Here is a 21,444-nt window from a genome sequence, read left to right on the forward strand (position 1 = left end):
TAGCTTCCTCCCTTCCCCTGCGTATTTGGATGGGATGTGAAGGCTGAATTCATCCCCTCCTCTCTCCTATTTGGGGAAGAGTTTGGGAGATTCAGCTCCTGATTTTTATTTGTGCCTATCTTCAGCACTTGTTTTCGTTTGGTGCTTCCCCTTTCCATCCCTGTCTGAGTTCTGTCTATCACAGCAGGTGATGCAATGGCATGTGAAAGGAGCAGAATTCTCAACCTGAAAATGTTGAGCCAGTGGGTGAAACAAGACATTATCTCAGATCGAAAAGGAATGTGTCCAGGAGTCACTTGAGCAGGGAGAGAAAATCCTGGAAATTCAGCACAGATAAAAAAACAGATCAAAGAACTAGCCAGGAAGAGAAAGTGGATTAAAAGTTATTTTCTGTTGGGAATTCAGAAGGTCTCATGGAAACCACAGCACAGCAGGATATCCTCAGGCAGAAGAGAAAAATACATGCAGGGTGTGGAAAAGCCTTCTCTCACAGCTCAGCCCTTTCTGTACATCAGAGAATCCACACAGGGGACAGGCCCTATGAATGCACTGAGTGTGGGAAAACCTTCAATCACAGTTCATTACCTTATTAGTCATCCAAACAATCCACAGAGGAGAGGGAGCCCTATGAATGCTAACTTGAGTGTAGAGGAAACGGCATACTAGCAGCTCAGAACCTTTCTAAACATCAGAAGGGAATCCACACAGGGGAAAGGCCCTATGAATGCCGTGAGTGTAGGAAAGCAGCCTTTCTCAATCGCATTTTCACACCTTATTAGGCATCAAACAATCCACAGAGGAGAGGTCCCTATGAATGCCGTGAGTGTCGGAAATGCTTCACTCTCAGCTCTGCCCTTTCTGTTCATCAGAGAATCCACACAGGGGAGAGGCCCTTTGAATGCTGCCCTGAGTGTAAGCAGAAACAACTTCACTAGCAGCTCAAACCTTTCTCAACATCAGAGAATCCACACAGGGAGAGAGGCCCTTTGAATGCAGGGGAGTGTGGGAAAAGCTTCACTAACAGCTCAAACCTTTCTCAACATCAGAGAATCCACACAGGAGAGAAGGCCCTTTGAATGCCGTGAGGTGTGGGAGAAGCTTCACCTCAAAAAGATCAGTCCTTTCTAGAACAAACACAACAGTGGCAGAGAAACATCAGAGAATCCACACAGGGGACAGGCCCTATGAATGCACTGAATGTGGGAAAACCTTCAATCGCAGTTCACACCTTATTAGGCACTCAAACAATCCACGAGGGAGAGGCCCTATGAGATACAGTGAGTGTGGGAAATGCTTCACTAGCAGCTCAAAACCTTAGATTTAATTTACCCTGGTTCCTCAACTGTTGTTACAGCTCTAGTACCCATCAGTCCAAAGACTGAGAAGGAAATGGAGAAGTTCAACCATTGTCCTTTTAGTATCTTATTGTTCTCTCTCTGTTTTTGTGCTGCTGTAGCCTTTCTATTCTATCATTTTCTGCCTTTGTTTAGTTGGTAACAGTTGGTTTCCATCACTCACGTTTGTTTAAATCTCTATCCGTTGTTAAATAAATGTTTTGCTTGTTCGATAACTGTACTCAGGTGCTGTGTGAAATACAGTAGCAATGGTCCACAGTAAAACTAGTAACCTGGGATGCTTGGGGAAGAGGATCTGGGATTTCACCGAGTATCTGGTGATCAGGCTGGACACAGAGGGGGACACATTGAAGAGAACTAAAGAGTTAAGATGGCTGCTGTAGCTCAGAGGAGGGTCCTTGAGTTCCAGCAGGCTGGTGAGTTCTGGTCACTAACATCCAGCTGCCAAATGCGAAAACTCCCCTCTTCCTTGTGGCAGGTGGCAACAAGGCGACTTACAGTCCTCAGCACCCTGTGGAAGGGTCACAATGTGTCTCTATGTTGATCCACCCAAGGTCAAATTCACACAGGAAAGCTCGATAGCACAAAACTCTGCCCTATGAAATCATGGAACATGTGCTCTGTGCTCTGTGAAAGCATGTAAAGAATCCAGTGCTGGAGGACAGGGGTTTGGGTCTCAGAGCGACCTAGACAAAATTGGAGATTGGGCCAAAGAAATCTGAGGAGGTTCCAACAAGGAGAAGTGCAGAGTCCTGCACTTAGACAGATGAATCCTATGCACTGCCACAGCCTGGGGACTGACTGAGTGACAGGGTTTGATAGCAGCCTTCAACTACCTGAAAGAGCAGCAGTGTGGGCTTTCTCCCAGCCACTTTTGCTGGGCTGGGCAGGCGTCCTGGAGGCCTTTCTGGGGAGAGGTGGGAACTGAGTTAGAAAACCAATGTGAAAACCAGAACCTCAGGTTTAGACTCATTTATTTATAATATTAAATCTTCAATTCTAGTGTCACAGTCAATACAATTGCTTCAGCCTGATAGTTGCCCAAAGGAAACTTAACGTCTCTCAAGGAGTGAGAGAAAACACTTTTCAGAGTCCAAGAGAGAGGCTGCAAGGCGGGCGGGGAGGTGGCAAGAGCTTGCAGAGGACCAACCTCTGTTGGTGAGACAAGCTGTGGAGCTAACCCCACACACTTCTTCAGTTCTGTGTAGCCTGGAAGGTCGTCTCTTCCATAACCAGCAGTTAGAACATAAGAACAGCCACACTGAGTCAGACCAGTTCATCTAGCCCACTCTCCTGAAAGTGGCCAATGCCTGGCGCCCCAGAGGACCCCTAGGACCAACATGGATACAGCACCACACAAACAAGGTTAAAAGTCAATGCACGTGGGAGAAGCATCTTGTGTTTCATTCCTATGTCCTAGTCCCATCATGTGGCCATTTCCTTTTCTTCCTTTCTATTAAAAGCTTTGGTATTTTGCACAGAAACATTATTTCCCCAGGAGAGACTCCAGGAGTGGGGCTGCATTCCTGTGCCAAACAGTCACTAGAAGGGGGCAGACAAAGGACTTTAGGACGAGGCGTCCGTCACTGTCAAAGATCATCTCCTCCTGCAAGTCACTGGCAGCCTGAATTTGTTCCTTATCCTCCCAGAGTCTGGGGGCTGGAATCAGCACTACCCAGCCCCTCCGTATGTAGCAGGAACAAACACAAACCTGGTCTTTAAAACAAGCTGTCCCCTTCCTTCTCAGGGAAGATTTTTCTGTGATTGAAGTTGAGCTCAGTTCCTCTCCTAGGGGCGGGCGGGTGTGGGCCAGCTCCCAGTGAGATCTGTTTTCACCTTTGTCCCCTTTCAGTCACTCTGGGATGGTAACTCTGCTCCCAGCTGTCAGGCAGCTTCCAGCCCATCCACCCTGCTCTTTAACTCTGTGGTCATGTGTCACTCCCTCTGCCAGCACACACAGCCTGCAGGAAAACTACTCCTGCCAGATCCATTGGTGGTATAGTGGTGTGCATAGATGCCTTCAAGCAGTTGATCTGGGTTTGATTCCAGCCAATGCAATAATGGCTTTTCTCTTCTGTTGTTTCCTCGTCTGGAAGTGGTTTAATTTCAGTCACATTGTGTTACAATCACATTATCTAAAGAATGAGACAATAAATGTGTCGAAGTCCAGCAGGTCATACAGGATGGAGGCACACCAGGGGCTGGAATATGTCATCTGAGAAAGACAGAACACTTGGAAACCTGCATCTCCATCCCTGGCCTTGCGTGTTATGATTCCAGCTCCGTGAGCTGTTTGTAGGATGTTCCTGCATGGTGGGAAATGAAGTTTTGAGTCAGTTTTTGCTCCTGCAGGTTCCTTTGCTGTTACAATTATAATGACATGAACAACAGGGAAGCAAAATAAACATAAACCCCAAGTTGCAATACAGGTGGGAAAGAGACGATCACAGTTAAGCCAAACACGTCAAAATAAAAATTAATACAAAAAAGGGAGGGGGAAGAGATCAGGTATGTGGAGATCCCTTGATATTTCAATGCACATTGTTAGAATCAAAGTTCAGACTTGACACTGGAAAACCTGCAACTTCCTATCTCTCTGAACACCTGTGATGAGCAAGATGGAGTTAGGACACCAGTTCTGCTTCAATCATTTATTGTCTCTCTGTTCTCTCCTTCTCCCCACCTCGTCTCCAATGTCTCTGCCTTTCTCCTCTTGCTCCCTCTCCTGCCCTTTCCCAGGAATTCACAGTCTACAGCATTTAGGACAAGCCAGAGCTCCCATGTTCTGCACATGAGCCTGTGTCAGAGGACGTGGGACCCAGGTCAGAGCCAGTCACCAGATCAATATGAGCCTTTATGGGCGACTTCTCTGCCTACTCTGCAATTTACACACCTCCACTGAAGGGGTGGGGTACAGCTCTGACTGAGGGCTAGTCTACACTTACTGTCCAGGTCGACGCGGTGAGTTCGACTTCTCGGAGTTCGAACTATCACGTCTGATCTAGACGCCGATAGTTCGAACTCCGGAAGCGCCGCGATCGACTCCGTACTCCACCACTGCAAACGGCGGTGGTGGAGTCGATGAGGGAGCCGTGGAGTTTGACCGCCGCGTCTGGACGGGTGAGTAGTTCGAATCAGGATACTGAATTCAGCTACGCTATTCACGTAGCTGAATTTCGTGCCTAATTGAACCCCTTTAGTGTAGACCAGGTCTGAGAGGCCTCACAGGAGAAATTTCAGCCCAAAGACAAATTTGTGTGAAATGTTGAGAAGAGAAGAGCCCCCATCCCCACCCCCCAAAAACCCAGAACTGTAGTTTCACCACCATGGCACCAGCACAGGGAACCCACTGACGTGGGGTTAAATTATACAAGGGGGAGGCAGCAGGGAGAGAGGTGACAGGGACTCTCTCTCTTTCCTTCTCTCTTCACTTTCTGTTCTTCTGTTTCCTTCCAGGAACTGCAGTCACAGCAGGGAGGGGTTTGTCTCTTTATTAGGATCCCTCTGTGTCACGGAGGCTGCAAGTCATAGATTCTGTGGCTTCTGCAGTGGCCACTGCGGCTGACTCCGTGGCTGCCCAGCAGCTGGCCTGGGGACAGCTTGAACAGTGGTTCCAAGGGTGGCAGGCGCAGCCACAGCTCAGTGGCTCCTGGCACCTGTCCAGAGGTAGCCGGAGCAGGGCTGGCCTCTGGGGCTCCCCTCACCTGGCAGCATCTGGAGTGGCAGTGGGTCCCCGGGGCGTCTCCCCCCATACATGGTGCCACGGGCCCCCTGGACTCCTGCGCCCACAGCTGGTGCCACGGACCCCTGGGCCTCCCTCTCCAAGACTCAATGAGGGGTATTTATGGTATAAGTCATGGCTGGGTCATGGGCAATGAGCGTTTGGTTTTTGCCCGTGATCTGTCCATGACGTTTACTAATAATACCTGTGATTAAATCTTCGCCTTCCTCATTATCGACCAAATACATCGAAATGCCTCCACCTGCAAGTGGATTTAGCCCAGGACCCTCAGAGTCAGCAGCTGTTACGTCCCCACTGAGCTCTCTGGTCAGGTGTCCTAGCACTGGAAGCCTCCTGTTTAGATCCTAAATAGTGTTTTTGCACCAGGGGCTGAAATTTTGGACCGACATTGTCGCTCCACTGTTATTTTACTGAATTGCTTCAAAACAGCAAGTGTAGAAAGTCTCCTAAGTGCCAGGCTCTCTGCCATGGAAACAGCTGCCCTGCTCTGCAGGAGTCTGTGCGTTCCACACAGCAACGTACACACCTGCTCTGCACTGAAGGGGGGGTCAGACAGCCAGGGGCGGCTCTAGGCACCAGCAAAACAAGCTGGTGCCTAGGGCGTCAAAATCTAGGGGGCGTCCCCTGCTGCCGGGGCGGGAGGCTGGATGGCGGACCTGCCGCAGTCATGCCTGCGGAGGTCCACCGAGCCCGGGACGACCGGACCTGCCGCAGGCATGACTGCGGAGGGGGCGCCGTCCGCGGCTCGGCTGGACCTCCCGCAGGCATGACTGCGGCAGCCTGCCGCCGGACCCGCAACCCTCCGCAGCCGCTGGAGGTCCAGCCGAGCCGCCGACCGCGGTCCTCTGCAGTCATGCCCGTGGGAGGTCCGCTGCTCCCGCGACTCCGGGGCGCCTCCCGCGCATGACTGCTTGGGGCGGCCAAACAGGTAGAGCCGCCCCTGCAGACAGCGACAGGGTTGGTAACACAAATACTTCAGACTATTACCTCCAGGTGCCTTCCTTTCTTTAACCCGGGATGTGCCAGTCAACTGGTAACCATGGTGTTATCTTCACCTTAAAATACCTCTCAGGACATTTTCTGCGAGCCCTCCACCCCTGCCCTCCCTGCAGGCAGCCCCTGTCTCCAGCCAGCCCCGCATGCCCCGGCTCCAGCCAACCCCTGCTGCACCCCCCCCGCTCTGCCTCCAGCCAGCCCCGCACCCCAAGCCCAGCCTGCAGCGAGCCCCGCACCCCCTGCCCTGCCTGCAGCCAGCCATGCACCCCATGCCCTGGCCGCAGCCAGCCCCTCTCTGCAGCCAGCGCTGCACCCCATGCCCTGCCTGTAGCCAGCCCTGCACCCTCTGCCCTGCCCGCACCAGCCGCGTCCTCCCTGCCCTGCCCACAGCCAGCTCCTGCCACACCCCCTGCCCTGTCTCCAGCTAACTCCTGCCGCACCTCCCTGTGGCCCCGCCCAAAGCCAGCCAGGCCCCCCACACCCCCCAGCCGTGCACCCCCTGCCCAGTCACCAGCCAACACCGGCCGCACCCCACTGCCCAGCCAGCCAGCCCCACGCACTCCTCTGTCTCCAGCCCTGCCAACCCTCATGCACCCCTGCGTCCCTGCCTGAAGCCAGCCAGCCCCACACCCCTGTCTCCAGCCAGCCCCGCATCCCTTGTCCTGCCTGCAGCCAGCCAGCCCCACACACCCCTGTCTCCAGCCAGCCCCGCATCCCTTGCCCTGCCTGCAGCCAGCCAGCCCCACACACCCCGTCTCCAGCCAGCCCCGCACCCCTTGCCCTGCCTGCAGCCAGACCCTACCTCCAGTCAGCCCCTGCCCTGCCTCCAGCCAGCCCCATGCCCTCTGGTGCCCTGCAGTTCCCAGGGCAGGAACCCTGCACACCTGCTTCAATGAGGGGGGCAGGGAGCAGCTGGGACCCACACACGTGCGCAACCGAGGGTGACCAGACAGCGAGTGTGGAAAATCGGGACAGGGAGTGGGGGGTAATAGGATCCTAGATAAGAAAAAGACCCCAAAATTGGGACTGTCCCTATAAAATTGGGACATCTGGTCACCCTAGCCCACCCCCAGGACTCCTGAGTTCCATTGCTGGGTTTCCTATCGGTCCCTTTTCCTGGGGGACTCTGGGCAAGTTGCTCCCCCCTCTAGGGCTCCGTCCCCAGCAGGCAAATGGGGATTTCGTACCTTCCCGCTATTGGAACGTGCTGGGAGAATCCTCCAGCCAAAGCTGCTCTGACAGCGCTAAGCAGCATCTGACCATTCAAGGTCGGAGCGCGCTGCCCAGGAGGAGTGTCTGGCTCTGCGGTTTCACTTCAGCCCAGTCTAGAGAGAGGGGCCCAGCCATGGGGTTTGGCTCAAGAAGACCAAGTCTCCAATTTGTTAAGGGTGTTTTGGATTCCAATCCTGAGCTCCAAAGTGCTTGGTGTCAGTTGCACATTTTAGAAGCATGCTCTCCACTCCATTTTCCAAATCATTCATGAAACTATTGAATAGCACCGGACCCCGGACTGATCCCTGCCGGACCCACGAGGTGCCCCCTCTCCGTTGGGCAGCCAAACATGGAGAAGGGCCCTTGGAGTCTGGGCTTTCAACCAGCTCTGCACCCACATGACACTGATTGCAGCTGGACCGCATTTCCCTGGTTTGCTTGTGAGAATGTCCTGCGGGACTGTGTCAAAAGCCTTAGTAACCCCAAGATAGATCCCATCTACTGTTTACCCACCTCCACTAGGCCCAGAACCCTGCCAAAGAAGGAAAGAGGCTGGGTTTGGGATTATTTGTTCTTGACAAATCCATGCTCCCTCGTCCTAAGAATCAAATTCTCCTGTAGGTGCTGCTGACAAACTGAGTGTTTAAGAATATATTCCAGTATCTCTCCAGCTATGGAAGTCAGGCTGGCTAGTCTGCAAGTCCCAGGGGTCTCTTTGTTCCCCTTTGAAAGATAGGTCCTGTCTTGTTCATGGATGGGAAGATGTTCTTTTTCAGGGATCTCAGACGAGAACTGGGGCACAACACCTGGTTTGTTAAGGCCCCAAAAATGGAGGCAGGAACCTCTTCTCTCCTGCTGGCAAAGAACCCCAGGTACCGAAAAGACAGAGACTCACATCCCTGAATGGGCTTTAGAAAAGGCAGTGGTTAAAAAATTTGGGCCCGACCATTTCTTGTTTCCACAGACTAGACATTTTAGCAAACTTTAGAATTCCTTGGTGCTAAACACCGTGAAACTCCCCTTTCTCCTTCACAGAGGGCTTTATCGCCCCTTATCTCACTCAGGCTCATGACTGCCCAGAGCTCGAGAATTGTCCCTGTTCCCATTGGATAGATGGGGAGGAGCCTGAGGTCCAGAGAAGGGAAATGACCTACCCAAGGGCCTACACAGCAAGGCAGTGGCAGAGCCAGAAAGAGAAGCCACCAGTTCCGACTCCTGTTCTAACAAACAGCAAACCCCCAGAGGCAGCGATGGAGCCCAGGAATCGAGATGGTGGGAAATTTCATTGAAACCATTTCTGTCAGAAAATCCCATTCAGACTAAACCAGTTTGTTTCTCGAAATCATAACAAGTGGGATGAAAATTCTTTGCAAAAAGATTTTGTTGCAAAACAAAAGCATCTCCTGTTTGTCACAGTGTGTTAGATTGTCTCGTCACACACAAAGAGGAGACACTTCGATCTCAAAAATTAGATAAGATGCTTCAATCTGAGCTAAGTCGTTGCTGCTCTTAACAATTTAAAAATAAAAAAATACAAATAAAATAGATTTTCAGCTATTCTATTATGTCATAATCTGCTCTGAGTAAACGTGATAGGACACCTCATATTATGCACTACTCCTAGTGACACTCTCCAATGGATCCCCATCCTTCACCCACCATGAGGTAGGTAGAAGAGGATCATTATTATCCCTACTTGAAAGAGGGAGAAGCTGAGGCTGAGAAAGGAGAATTGACTTGTCTGAGGTCACACGGCCAGTCAGTGGCAGAGTTGAGAATAGGACCCAAGAGCCCTGATTTTCAAACTAACCTTGAATTTCAGACATTGAATGACCTGAATAAAGTGCTCTCTGATGAGCTCCAGACCAACAACAGTGCACAGGAATTATTCAGCAAGTATTTGAGGAGAACTGCAATGTTAGAGAGAATCATGAACAACTCAGAGACCATTAATGTAGAGAAGCAGCAAAATTCATCAAACATAGAACTGGTTCTGACTTATTTCCTTGGTCTTAAAAGAGACCAACAAGGACCTGAGTCTCCTCCCTGTCAATAACCCCCTGCTCAGCCAATCAGGGTAGAGACTGAGGACGGGAGGCTGAGGGTTCTCACCAGAGAGCCCAAAGGATGGCCCAGGTCGCTGGTGGGGATCAAATAAAATTCAGAATAAAATTCGGCCTCCTTAAGCTTGTGTTTTCCATGCCTAGAATTCAACTCTCACCAGCTGGATCAGACTGAACAGCTTTCAAACCTCGAGGAGGCTCTTACCTTCTAAACAGGGACGGCTGTTTTCTATTAAAATCACTAAAAGGGAAGGAGAAAACTTAAAAAGGTTCCTCCTGGCGCTCACATCCGTGAACCCGAATACTCCCTCAGTCCTCAAAGAGAGACCTGGATAAGGAGACTTGCTGCAGCAAAGCCACAGGGGTCTCTGAGGTTTCCCTGGCCCCTCGCCCCTGTCCTGCCTGGCTGATGTCAGCATCTCTCTGTGAGGTCACCACCTCCCCACCACCTTGGACCAATAGGCTGAGGTCCTGCAAAAGGCCTTTGTGATGTCACTGCCACACCCCTCCCTTGCTGGGCTAATGTCCTGCCCCTGGCCAGGCACTTTGGAGGTTTGAGCTACTCCCTGTGGATCACCCCACTAAAGGAGCGTTCGTTCTAGGCAGAACTGACACCAACTTGTCTGGGGTGTTCCCTGAAGCAGAGCACAAGTTTGAAATACGGGCAGCATAGAGCCAATAATCATAACGTCAACTACAAAAATGATACACATCTAGAGATAGCATCATTATAATCAGCCAATCAGAACTACTCCATAGACCTCTTACACGACAACCTTTCTACAATATTGGCTGCAAATATAGAACCGTGGTCGCAACGGTGATCTATACAGTTACAGATTATGTCAGTAACATTACAAGAGGTGACACGGCATCAGTGAGACTGATACTGGAATACTGCCTCCAGTTTTGGTGTCCTCATGTGAAAAAGATGTTGTGAAATTGGAGCTGGGGCAGCAAAGAGCCACCAAATGTTCTGAGGGCCGGAGAAAAATGCCTTCTAGGGAGCTATGGAAAGAGCTCAACCTGTTTAGCTGATCAAAAGAAGATTGAAAGGTGACTTCATTGAAGTGTTGAAGTGCCTTAATGGAGAGAAATTATTGGGCACAAAGGCCTCTTTAATCGAGCAGAGAAAGGCCTAACAAGACCCAATGGCTGGAAGGTGAAAAGAGACAAATTCATATTACAACAAAGGCACAAATATTCAACAGCGAGGATGATTGACCACAGGAACAAGCTACCAAGGAAAGTGGTGGATTCGCCATCTCCTGATGTCATTTAATGAAGACTAGATGCCTTTCTGGAATGTGTTTGCCTCAAAAGTAGCTATGGTGTCCTACAGGAGGCCTGTGATATGCAGGGGGTCAGATTAGATGCTCTAATGGTCTCTTCTGGCCATGAAGTCGACTAATTTCTGAAAAACTGAGTGTAGCATTGGGAGCAGCGTCTGACGTTTTCCTGTCTAGCCGGCTTGCTGCCTAGAACGAACGCTCCTTGAGTGGGGTGATCCACAGGGAGTAGCTCAAACCTCCAAAGTGCCTGGCCAGGGGCAGGACATTAGCCCAGCAAGGGAGGGGTGTGGCAGTGACATCACAAAGGCCTTTTGCGGGACCTCAGCCTATTGGTCCAAGGTGGTGGGGAGGTGGTGACCTCACAGAGAGATGCTGACATCAGCCAGGCAGGACAGGGGCGAGGGGCCAGGGAAACCTCAGAGACCCCTGTGGCTTTGCTTCAGCAAGTCTCCTTCTCCAGGTCTCTCTTTGAGGACTGAGAGAGTATTCAGGTTCATAGACGTGAGCGCCAGGAGGAACCTCTTTCGAGTTTTCTCCTTCCCTTTTAGTGATTTTACTAGAAAACAGCCCTCCCTGTTTAGAAGGTAAGAGCCTCCTGGAGGTTTGAAAGCTGTTCAGTCTGATCCAGCTGGTGAGAGTTGAATTCTAGGCATGGAAAACACCAGCTTAAGGAGGCAGAATTTTATTGCACACCTGGGTTTTTGTCCCTTAGAATCACTGGGGACATTAGGGTTTGTCCTTTTTGTTTCACCTTCTCCTCCCTCCCTCCCTTTCTCTCCGTCTCTTGGTTCTTTTGTCCTTTCTCCTGTTCTTCCAATACTGGGAGAGAGGGGGGGGGTTGTGTTGCGGGGAGTGCTCTGCAGCTCCCACTGTGGGAGGTCCACCCAAAACTGGGGGGCTGAAATAGTGCTTGGGCAGTGATTCCCCACAAGTGACCTGGGCCATCCTTTGGGCTCTCTGGTGAGAACCTTCAGCCTCAGTCTCTACCCTGATTGGCTGAGCAGGGGGTTATTGACAAGGAGGAGACTCAGGTCCTTGTTGGTCTCTTTTAAGACCAAGGAAATAAGTCAGAACCAGTTCTGTGTTTGATGGTTTTTGCTGCTTCTCTGCATTAATGGTCTCTGAGCAGTTCATGATTCTCTCTAACATTGCAGTTCTCCTTAAATACTTGCATTATAATTCCTGTGCATTGTTGTTGGTCTGGAGCTCATCTGAGAGCATTTTATTCAGGTCATTCAATGTCTGAAATTCAAGATCCGATAGTTAGTTTGAAAATCAGGGCTCTTGGGTCCTATTCCCAACTCTGCCACTGACTGGCCGTGTGACCTAAGACAAGTCAATTCTTCTTTCTCAGATGTAGCTTCTCCCTCTTTCAAGTAGGGATAATAATGATCTGCTCCTACCTAGCTCAACACACTCACTCTTCCCCAACACACTCACTGTCTCTCCCCAGAACACAAACAGTCTCTATCCTGCCACGCACACCGCAGTTGAAAAGCAGCTGGCAATCTAGTAAGATGCCCGTGGAATGGTGGGATAGAGAAACCTGCATCATGTGATGCTGTACCAGTCCATGAGGCATTGCAAACCCTTCCCAAAACACCCTGCAGCCAGTTGCACAGTGGGATAGTTGCCCACAGTGCACTGCTCTCTGTTGCCATCCACGAACTGCTAGCATGGATGTGCTCTGGTGACACAAGGCATAGGGAGGACATTCAATAGCTGTTTTAACTAAACACTTTAACTAAAGCAGCAATGCCGGGGTTGGTGGCTTCTTTGTTGCCTCACCCTGGAGTAACTCAGCTTTTTATTCCATTCTTGATGCTTCATGGAATAACAACAGATGACTGAAGAAAGACGTGGACAGGGTGGGTCTCGGGAGGCAGAGAGGTTCGAGCAGTGGGCAGAGCAGGTCTCGGAGGTGGGGGCAGTGGGCAGGGCAGGTCTCAGGAGAGGCAGAGAGGTGTGGGTGGTGGGCAGGGTGGGTTGCAGGGATGGGTCAGAGCGGTGGCAGCTGGTGGGCAGACCGTGTGGTAGGGGTGGAGGCACGAGCAGCAGGCAGGAAGGCCTTGGGGAGGAGAGGAGTGGCGAAGGTGGCTCAGCCATCCTCAGCCAAAGAGGAAGAGCGGGGGTGGGAAGTGGCCAAATAGGAGCAAGGGGGGAGCACAGGGGGGGCCTCAGAGAGAGGAGAAGGGGGGGCAGTGCCATGGTCTGGGCACCAATGGGCCCCCCACTTCCAGGGAGCTTCCAGCGCTCACACCCAGCCTCCCCAAATGCAAGAGCCATGGGCCACCTATTCTCTTCATCTTCACTAACCAAGCCCCTCCCAAGCTATGCTGATGGGAGAAGCCTCCTGTTGGCACAGCGCTATCTGCACCGGGGTTAGGCTGATATAACTGCATTGCTTAGGGAGGTAAATTTTTCACACCCCTGAGTAATGTAGTTACACCGATCTAATTTTGTAGTGTAGACCTGTCCAAAGAACCTTGGGAGTAAAACTTCACCTGCTCCTCTGCTTTACTGAATCCAAACACCAGCAAAGCTTGTCAGGCCCAGATGGAGGTTGGCAGAGAGTCAGGTGTGCAGACATGATCCCTTCAGCAGCTGTAGGCACCATGGCTTAGCTGGCTAAAACCAGTGTTTTGTATACAGGGGATCCTGGGTTCAAGTTCCAATGGTACCTTACTGAGTTGCTTTTGGGGCACCTGGAATTGGCTACTGTCAGAAGACAAGATTCAGAGCTAGATGGACCTTCGGTCTAGCCTAGTGTGGTTTTTCTTATGGTTTAAATTACACTCACAAGCACTGATGATAGAGTTACTGAAAGTTTGGGAGTTAGGAGCCGATAGGTCAGTGGTCCAGTCCCCTCACAGACAAGCCCCTCCCTCTGGGACAGGGGCAGGTCTGAGCTCTCACACCAAGTACTCATTGTGGCTGCCAGAATCTGTGGGCAGCTCGTTTAGTTTATGCCGAGGGTTGAGTCCTGTTTTGTGCACCGAGTCTGAGATGAAAAGCAGCAGGACGTGTTTCTGTCCCTGCCCCAGAGCAGACAGACCAATGGAGAAATGCCGTGAGTCCAGGGTAATACTCCCCTGCGGTTTTACCATTTCCACTTGCTAAACCCCCTCCCAACCTTCTGGGCTCCTGGAGCAGGGGACTGAGCCTGAGCCGAGACACGGACACTGCAACTTTACAGCCCAAGCCACATGACCCTGATTAACGTGACACGGGCCAGTCGTGGGTGTTTCATTGCACTGGAGACGTAGCCTAATGTTATGTCTACACTGCGATTAACACACCCAGGGCACCTGTCGCAAAGCCCGGGTCAGCTGACTCAGGGTTATGGGGCTTGGGCTGCAAGACTATAAAATGACAGTGCAGACAGATGGGCTTGAGCCCAGTCTCTGAGACCCCACGAGGGGTGAGGGTTTCCGAACCCAGGCTTCAGTGTGAACAGAAATATCTGCACCACAGTTTTTAGCCTCTCAGCTTTAGCTTCCTGAGCCCACGTCAGATGACCCAGGCCAGCCATGCTGCCATCTTTATCCCAGGAGAGATGGACATTAAGGGTACGTCTCCATTGCAATGTCAGCCCAGGTGTGGCACTCTGTGCTCAAAGCAGCACCCTGGAAGCCCCATATTCACCAATCTCATATAATGATGATACGGTTTGTACAAAGTCTGCCTGGTGAGGTGTCATTTCAAAAGTCTTGGTCTGTTGAACATTAATATTGTGTTGGATTGTGTGTGTAGCATTGGCTGGGAAGTTTTGCTCTGTGTGTGTTACTGAGATGAGGTTGGGAAATGCCCCCCACCAGCCTTTCAGGTGTGACAATGGAGGAGCCAGACTCGCTGCTGGCCCATTAAAGGGATCCACACTCCCAAGCACTATCCCAGGAGCCGTGTACAATGCAGACTTCTCCGAGATAGCATAGCGACAATGGACACTGCTTGACTCACATCCTAGCAAAGGTACTTCCTAGCCAGTTGGAAGAAACTATGAAAGGGGGGGTAGAGACATTATGAGTTAGCCTCTCTCCCCCACAACTCAACAGCTGGAAATACACCTGGATGACAAAACTGATTCAGAAATCAGAAGAGAATAATAATAGTACATTCAAACCAAAGTCCCCAAACAGACTAGTAGTGGTTTTTCAGCAGAAAATTTTCAGTTTGGGGAATTCTGTTTTCTCAGTCAGACTTTGCCAAGGGAAGCAGAGAGAAAATGGTTGAGTTGCCTCCTTCAGAACAGCTTGGCCTAGGCACTAGCTCTGGTTCACTGTTGTGGCCTTGCTCAGGTTGCGGGTAGTTTAATTATTTGGGGAGGTCCCAGGGTGTTTGGGGCAGATTATGAGGCTGTTCCCTTTTGAGATAAAAACTAAGAAATGCCAGACTAGAGAATTGTTTTAGAAATCTGGTATTTAGACATTTTATTTGAAGCAAAGGGGTGGGGGGGGAGAGATTCTGAGAAGGTTTTTGTTTGCAAGAAGCAACATTGTTTGATCTGTCATTGTACCAAAGTGGGGAGACGGTTGTCTATAAAGGAGGGTGAAGACTAAATGCAGCTGCTGAGGATGGGATTTGAACCCATGTGTGCAGAGCACAATGGATTAGCAGTCTATCACCTTAACCACTCAGCCACCTCATCTGAGCTAGCAAGAAGTGGACAGGAGGAGAAATCTAAGGCTGGCAGAAGAGGGCCACTCAGGAGTTTTTAAATACGAAGCGTAAGCAGGGCTGAATGAGCTCCCCCTTACATCTAGTGAGGAGCTGGGGGAAGACTTCAGGAACAGGCCGTGTTTGCACAGACACCCCTACTCTACCTAGCTATGCAGCATGATGGGGCCACTTCCCCAAAATGACCAGTTTGGGATGGTGGTGGGTTGCAAATCACTTTAGCATTGAGTGCAATGAAATGTTATTCTCCTCCCTGTACGAGTGAAGGGCAGCAGAACGTACCTAGGCCGTCCTGACGGAGGGGTGGGTGGGGAGGAATCGCTTTCATTGGACTGCAGAGAAGTGATTGAGGACGTCACCCTAACCCAGTGGGCCCCAAACATTTCACACTGCGCTCGTATTCATGGCTGTGGCCTCGGAAGCCGCGGTCGAGAACTGGGGCTGGGAGGGGCCGTTGCTTGCTGGGGAGAGGGGTGCGGACAGGGGTAAGGGGTCGAGGCGGGGCCCGGAGCCAGGGGCCCAGGCTGAGGGTGGTATTGGGGAAGAGCTGGGACAGAGTGGGGCTCCCTCCCTGCCCTCCATGGGGGCTGGCTCAGGCCCTGAGGTGCCCCCATCAATCTTCCTCTGTGTCCCCCTAGGAGTCACGCCCCACATTTTGGGGTCCGCTGCCCTAAACTGACCCCTAGTCACTAAGCAGGGGCTAGTGATGCTAAAGCCTAGGACAGGAGCTTTGCCAGAGTGGAGCCTGTAGGTCACATGCTGGGGGCTGTGACGGGCACACAGGCTCCGTGCTCTGGAACAGCTCGGAGTCAAACCCAGGCAGGAGCCTCTCAGTGTGACCCCAGGGACGCTCACTGGGGAAGCCTCCTTGGCTTCAGCCCCTCCTGGGACTGACCTTGGACCTTTCAGCCCCCCTGGTCCACACCAGGAGCTTCCTGCAGTGAGTCCACCTGAATCGGACACCTGGGAAAGCCTCACCCCCCCCCGAAGGGGAGTCCTGCACCCCCAACTTCCACAGTCCCCAGTGACTCTCCGCCAGCGCTGTACAACAGAAGGTTTGTTAGGGGTCTGGGATCCAGCCTGGGAAAGTTCTGTGTTTGCACAGGAAGCAGGAAGATTCAGCAACGTCCATCTTGGGGAGACCCCGAACTCAGAGCCTGGGCTCTCCCCTCGAGTCCCAACCCAGCAGACTCCTTGCTCCCAACAGCCCGACTCAGCCAGGCCCTTTGCCCCTCGTCTGTCCTCTGTCCTGTTTCCCTGGCAACCTGCTCAGCTGGCCTCCAGCTCGTTCTTTGTTCTGCGACTCTCCCAGCCAGCTGGCCTCTTGCAGCAGGTGCGCCTGCCATCGGTTGCTAGGAGACAGAATTTGTGGCCATTGTCTGGGCCCAGGCAGCCAGACAGCAGCCACACCTGCCCTTTGGGGTCTCTGCCAAGATTTAACCCCCTTGTCCCACCACTGAGATCCGTGGTCCCAAAACACTTCAGGGTCATGTCCCCCACCCCTGTCCATGCTCCCCCCAAGTCGTGGCTGGGAGTGGGGCCGCAGCTAAGGGGGAAAGGACACAGACAGGGGTAAGGGGGCTGAGGCAGGGGCCAGAGCTGGGGCTGGAGCCAAGAGTGGAGCTTGGTGGCTCCTCCTCCCCACCCCCATGGGGGCTGGCCCAGGCCCAGTTGCATCCCCCTGAATGTTACTCCATTCCCCTGAGCTAGAACCTGGGACTCCTTCCCCTTCCCCAGGCTGTGGGCGGGGAGGCATTTCACAGAGCTCTCGGAGCTATAGCCCGTGGCTAAGGAGAGAGAAAAAGCCTCCTATCCCCCTCTGCTCTGGGGGCTGGGTTTCCTCCTGAAGCCTCTGCCACCCACCTAGTGCCTATGGCTCATCCCTGACCCTTGCTGCTGCTCCTTGCTATAGACTGTGAAAGGAGCGGAGGCAGCGCAGGAGCCTTCTGGGGACGCAGATCTGAGGCTTTGGGAGAGACACATTGTCGGAGACATCAGAGCGCTGCAAACCCACAGCCACCCCCTCAATCCGGGGCCTGTTCCAGCCCTGAGTCTGGGCTGCCACGATCCCTCCCCCAGAGCAGGGCGCCCACAGATTACAGCCTGGAAATAGGCGTGTGAGACTAGCTCCTGCTTTGCCTGACAGGGCCTCCCCTAGACCAAGTGGCATCCCAGGCAAGAAGTGTCTTCAGTGCCCCCCAGCCCCGCTCCATATGTTAAACCATTGAATTCCTTATTTTTATCGCATTTGTAGCTCATTTCATGATTTTGATGCACAGTTTGATGCATGATTTTCTATCATATAAGACAATAAATGTTCATGCTAGGATGTGTAAATCTGTATTTATTCATGCCATATATAAGCAAATTAAAAAATCATTTCTTTTAATCATATAGAAACTTTTAATTTTGACAGTAACTTAAATGTACTAACATCTAGAAATGGAACTGTCACCAGCACAGGGTGGGCCGGTATTAAATAGTGTTACAGTCGGAGACAGACAGCGTTAGGATGTTAACCCCAGGCCCTTTGTTCAAAGGTCGCTTCTCTCACCTTTCCCCCATGAACTGAAGCGCAGCATTCAAGAGATCCAGAGACTAGTTGATGACGTTTCCAAGTGCTAAAATAGCAAGCGATGTCCGTCTTGCATTGGCCATTATTGACTGGAGCAATGGTTTATGGAGAATAAACTTCAAGGTGAGAAGCAGTAGCCCCAAAGGCACTTGCAGGGCTGAAGTAGCTCATTTGGGAGAGCATTAGACTGAAGATCTAAAGGTCCCTGGTTCAATCCCAGGTTTCAGCAGGCTATTTCATCCCTCTTCCTGCAGCAGTGGGCTCTTTCCTGGAAGCCCAGCACTGCCCTTACTCAATGCAAGTCCCTTATTTTGGGCTTCACTGCAGGAAAAGGCAGCATTGGCTTTTGCACTCAGTTGGCCCACTGAACCTTTCTTTCTTCTCTTGCTGCTTCTCAGCAAGGAAGAAAAGAAGCTCCCTTCAAGCTAGAGTCACAAGGGTGATGTAAGGACGACTTCCTGATCCCTGGCTCCAGTCCTCTGGTCTTCCAGCTGACCCATCAGAGAGCTGCTGCCAGTTTCTCCAGGTTCGCCCTCGGTGTGTGCCAGGTGAGCACCACCAAAGTGCAGGGAATTTGAGGGCAGGGCAGGGCAGGGCAGTGCACTGTAATGGAGTTTCTGTAGTGTAGTGGTTATCACATTTGCCTAACCTGCATCAAGCCAGCTAGGCAGAACTGACACCAACTTGTCTGGGGTGTTTCCCAGAAGCAGAGCACAAGTTTGAAATACAGGCAGCATAGAACCAATATTCATAACGTCAACTACAAAAATGATACACATCTAGAGATAGCATCGTTATAATCAGCCAATCAGAACCTCTCCATAGACCCCCTTACACAACTACCTTTATACAATATTGGCTGCAAATATAGAACAGTGGTTGCAATGGTGATCTATACAGTTACAGTTTATGTCAATAACGTCACAGGAGGTGACACGGCATCAGTGAGACTGATACTGGAATACTGCCTCCAGTTTTGGTGTCCTCGTTTGCAAAAGATGTTGTGAAATTAGAGTTTGGGACAGCAAAGATCCACCAAATGTTCTGAGGGCTGGAGAAAAATGCCTTCTAGGGAGCTATTGAAAGAGCTCAACCTGTTTAGCTTCTCAAAAGAAGATTGAAAGGTGACTTCATTGAAGTGTTGAAGTGCCTTAATGGAGAGAAAGGATTGGTATTAAAGGGCTCTTGAATCGAGCAGAGAAAGGCATAACAAGACCCAGTGGCTGGAAGGTGAAAAGATACAAATTCATATTACAACTAAGGCACAAATAGTCAACAGCGAGGATGATTCACCACAGGAACAAGCTACCAAGGGAAGTGGTGGATTCTCCATCTCTTGATGTCATTTCATGAAGACTAGATGCCTTTCTGCAATGTGTTTGCCCAAAAGTAGCTCTTGTGTCCTACAGGAGGCCTGTGATACACAGGGGTCAGATTAGATGCTCTAATGGTCTCTTCTGGCCATAAAGTCAACTAATTTCTGAAAAACCGAGTGTAGCATTGGGACCAGCATCTGATGTTTTCCTGTCTAGCCGGCTTGCTGCCTAGAACGAACGCTCCTTGAGTGGGGTGATCCCAGGAGTAGCTCAAACCTCCAAAGTGCCTGGCCAGGGCAGGACATTAACACAGCGAGGGAGGGTGTGGCAGTGACATCACAAAGGCCTTTGCAGGACCTCAGCCTATTGGTCCAAGGTGGTGGGGAGGTGGTGACCTAACATAGAGATGCTGACATCAGCCAGTCAGGACAGGGGCGAGGGACCAGGGAAACCTCAGAGACCCCTGTGTCTTTGCTCCAGCAAGTCTCCTACTCCAGGCTCTCTGAGGACTGAGAGAGTATTCGGGTTCACGGACGTGAGCGCCAGGAGGAACCTCTTTCAAGTTTTCTCCTTCCCTTTTAGTGATTTTACTGGAAAACAGCCGTCGCTGTTTACAAGGTAAGAGCCTCCTGGAAGTTTGAAACCTGTTCAGTCTGATCCAGCTGGTGACAGTTGAATTCTAGGCATGGAAAACACGAGCTTAAGGAGGCAGAATTTTATTCCGCAGGTGGGATTTGTCCCTTAGAATCACTGGGGACATTAGGGTTTGTCCTTTGTGTTTCACCTTTCCTCCCTGCCTCCCTCCTTTCTCTTCATCTCTTGCTTCTTTTGTCCTTTCTCCTGTTCCTCCACTACCGTGAGTGTGTGTGTGTGTGTGTGTGTGGGGCAGTGCTCTGCAGTTCCCACTGTGGAGGTCCACTCAAAAATGTGGGGCTGAAATAGTGCTCGGGCAGTGATCCTCACCAGTGACCTGGGCCATCCTTTGGGCTCTCTGGTGAGAACCTCAGCCTCCCGTCCTCAGTCTCTACCCTGATTGGCTGAGCAGGGGGTTATTGACAGGGAGGAGACTTAGGTCCTTGTTCTCTTTCAATACCAAGGAAATAAGTCAGAACCAGTTCTATGTTTGATGAATTTTGCTGCTTCTCTGCATTAATGGTCTCTGAGCAGTTCATGATTCTCTCTAACATTGCAGTTCTCTCAAATACTTGCTGAATAATTACTGTGCACTGTTGTTGGTCTGGAGCTCTTCTGAGAGCACTTTATTCAGGTCATTCAATGTCTGAAATTCAAGATCCGATGGTTAGTTTGAAAATCAGGGCTCTTGGGTCCTATTCCCAACTCTGCCACTGACTGGCTGTGTGACATCAGACAAGTCAATTCTCCTTTCTCAGCCTTAGCTTCTCCCTCTTTCGAGTAGGGATAATAATGATCCGCTCCTACCTACCTCACGGTGCGTGGAGGCAGGGTCGGCTCTAGATTTTGCCATCCCAAGCAAAAAATTGTTTGGCTTCCCCACCCCAGCCCTGGGCTCCCCTGCACCTCCTGCCACCCCAGACCTGATCTCTCCCCACATACCCATGCTGCCCCAGCCTTGGCTCCGCCCTTTCCCTGCTCCCCACCGACACCCCTGCCACCCCAGCCCTGGGCTCTCCCACACACATACCCCTGCACTCTTCTTCCACCCCAGCCCTGGGTCACTGGTAACTTGCTCCCATGTGGGTCATTCAGCAGGGATTTTGGATGTGCACAGAACACAGACAGGACTGGTTCCCATATGGTTACAGAGCTGCAGTAAAGTGGAACAATTTTCAGCTTGTGTGATTGGAGGAGATCTGGATGCATATTGTAAGACTGTCCTCCATACATGAGGAAAAGTTGAGGTGCCTTTATTATTCTTTTGTTCCACTCTTTGTTTCTATGGGGAATTTGCCAATGCAATATCACTGTCTTCCTTTTAAACAAATAAAACAAAAACAAACAAAAAGGCAATGGCTGTTGAAAATTGCAATTCCAGTCCTAATAACCACTGGGAAGCATTTCTTGCTCAATTTTATCCTACTTTTTCTACAGCAAATGACGGTGGATCAGCATATTTGATTTGGGAGAAATGAAGTAACAGCTGCCCAAACTGAGCTGGAGCCCTCCTGAATGTTGAGGTGTTCAAATCTGGAAGGCAGGTGCTAGATTCCCTTTCTGAACATTAGCTAAATCTGGAA

The 21,444-nt window shown here is 51.1% G+C and overlaps 1 protein-coding gene and 1 non-coding gene across 2 annotated transcripts in view; both read right to left on the bottom strand.

The window, feature by feature from the left end:
* Positions 1-21,444, bottom strand: part of LOC120381684 (zinc finger protein 850-like) — a gene marked incomplete at both ends in the record, with an annotated part of 320,266 nt that overhangs the window by 106,210 nt on the left and 192,612 nt on the right. The window lies entirely within an intron of this gene.
* Positions 15,227-15,308, bottom strand: TRNAS-GCU. The gene has a single exon. It is a non-coding gene; the product is annotated as a tRNA-Ser (tRNA).

Source organism: Mauremys reevesii, linkage group 14, assembly GCF_016161935.1.
Source record: "Mauremys reevesii isolate NIE-2019 linkage group 14, ASM1616193v1, whole genome shotgun sequence".
Lineage (NCBI taxonomy): Eukaryota > Metazoa > Chordata > Testudines > Geoemydidae > Mauremys > Mauremys reevesii.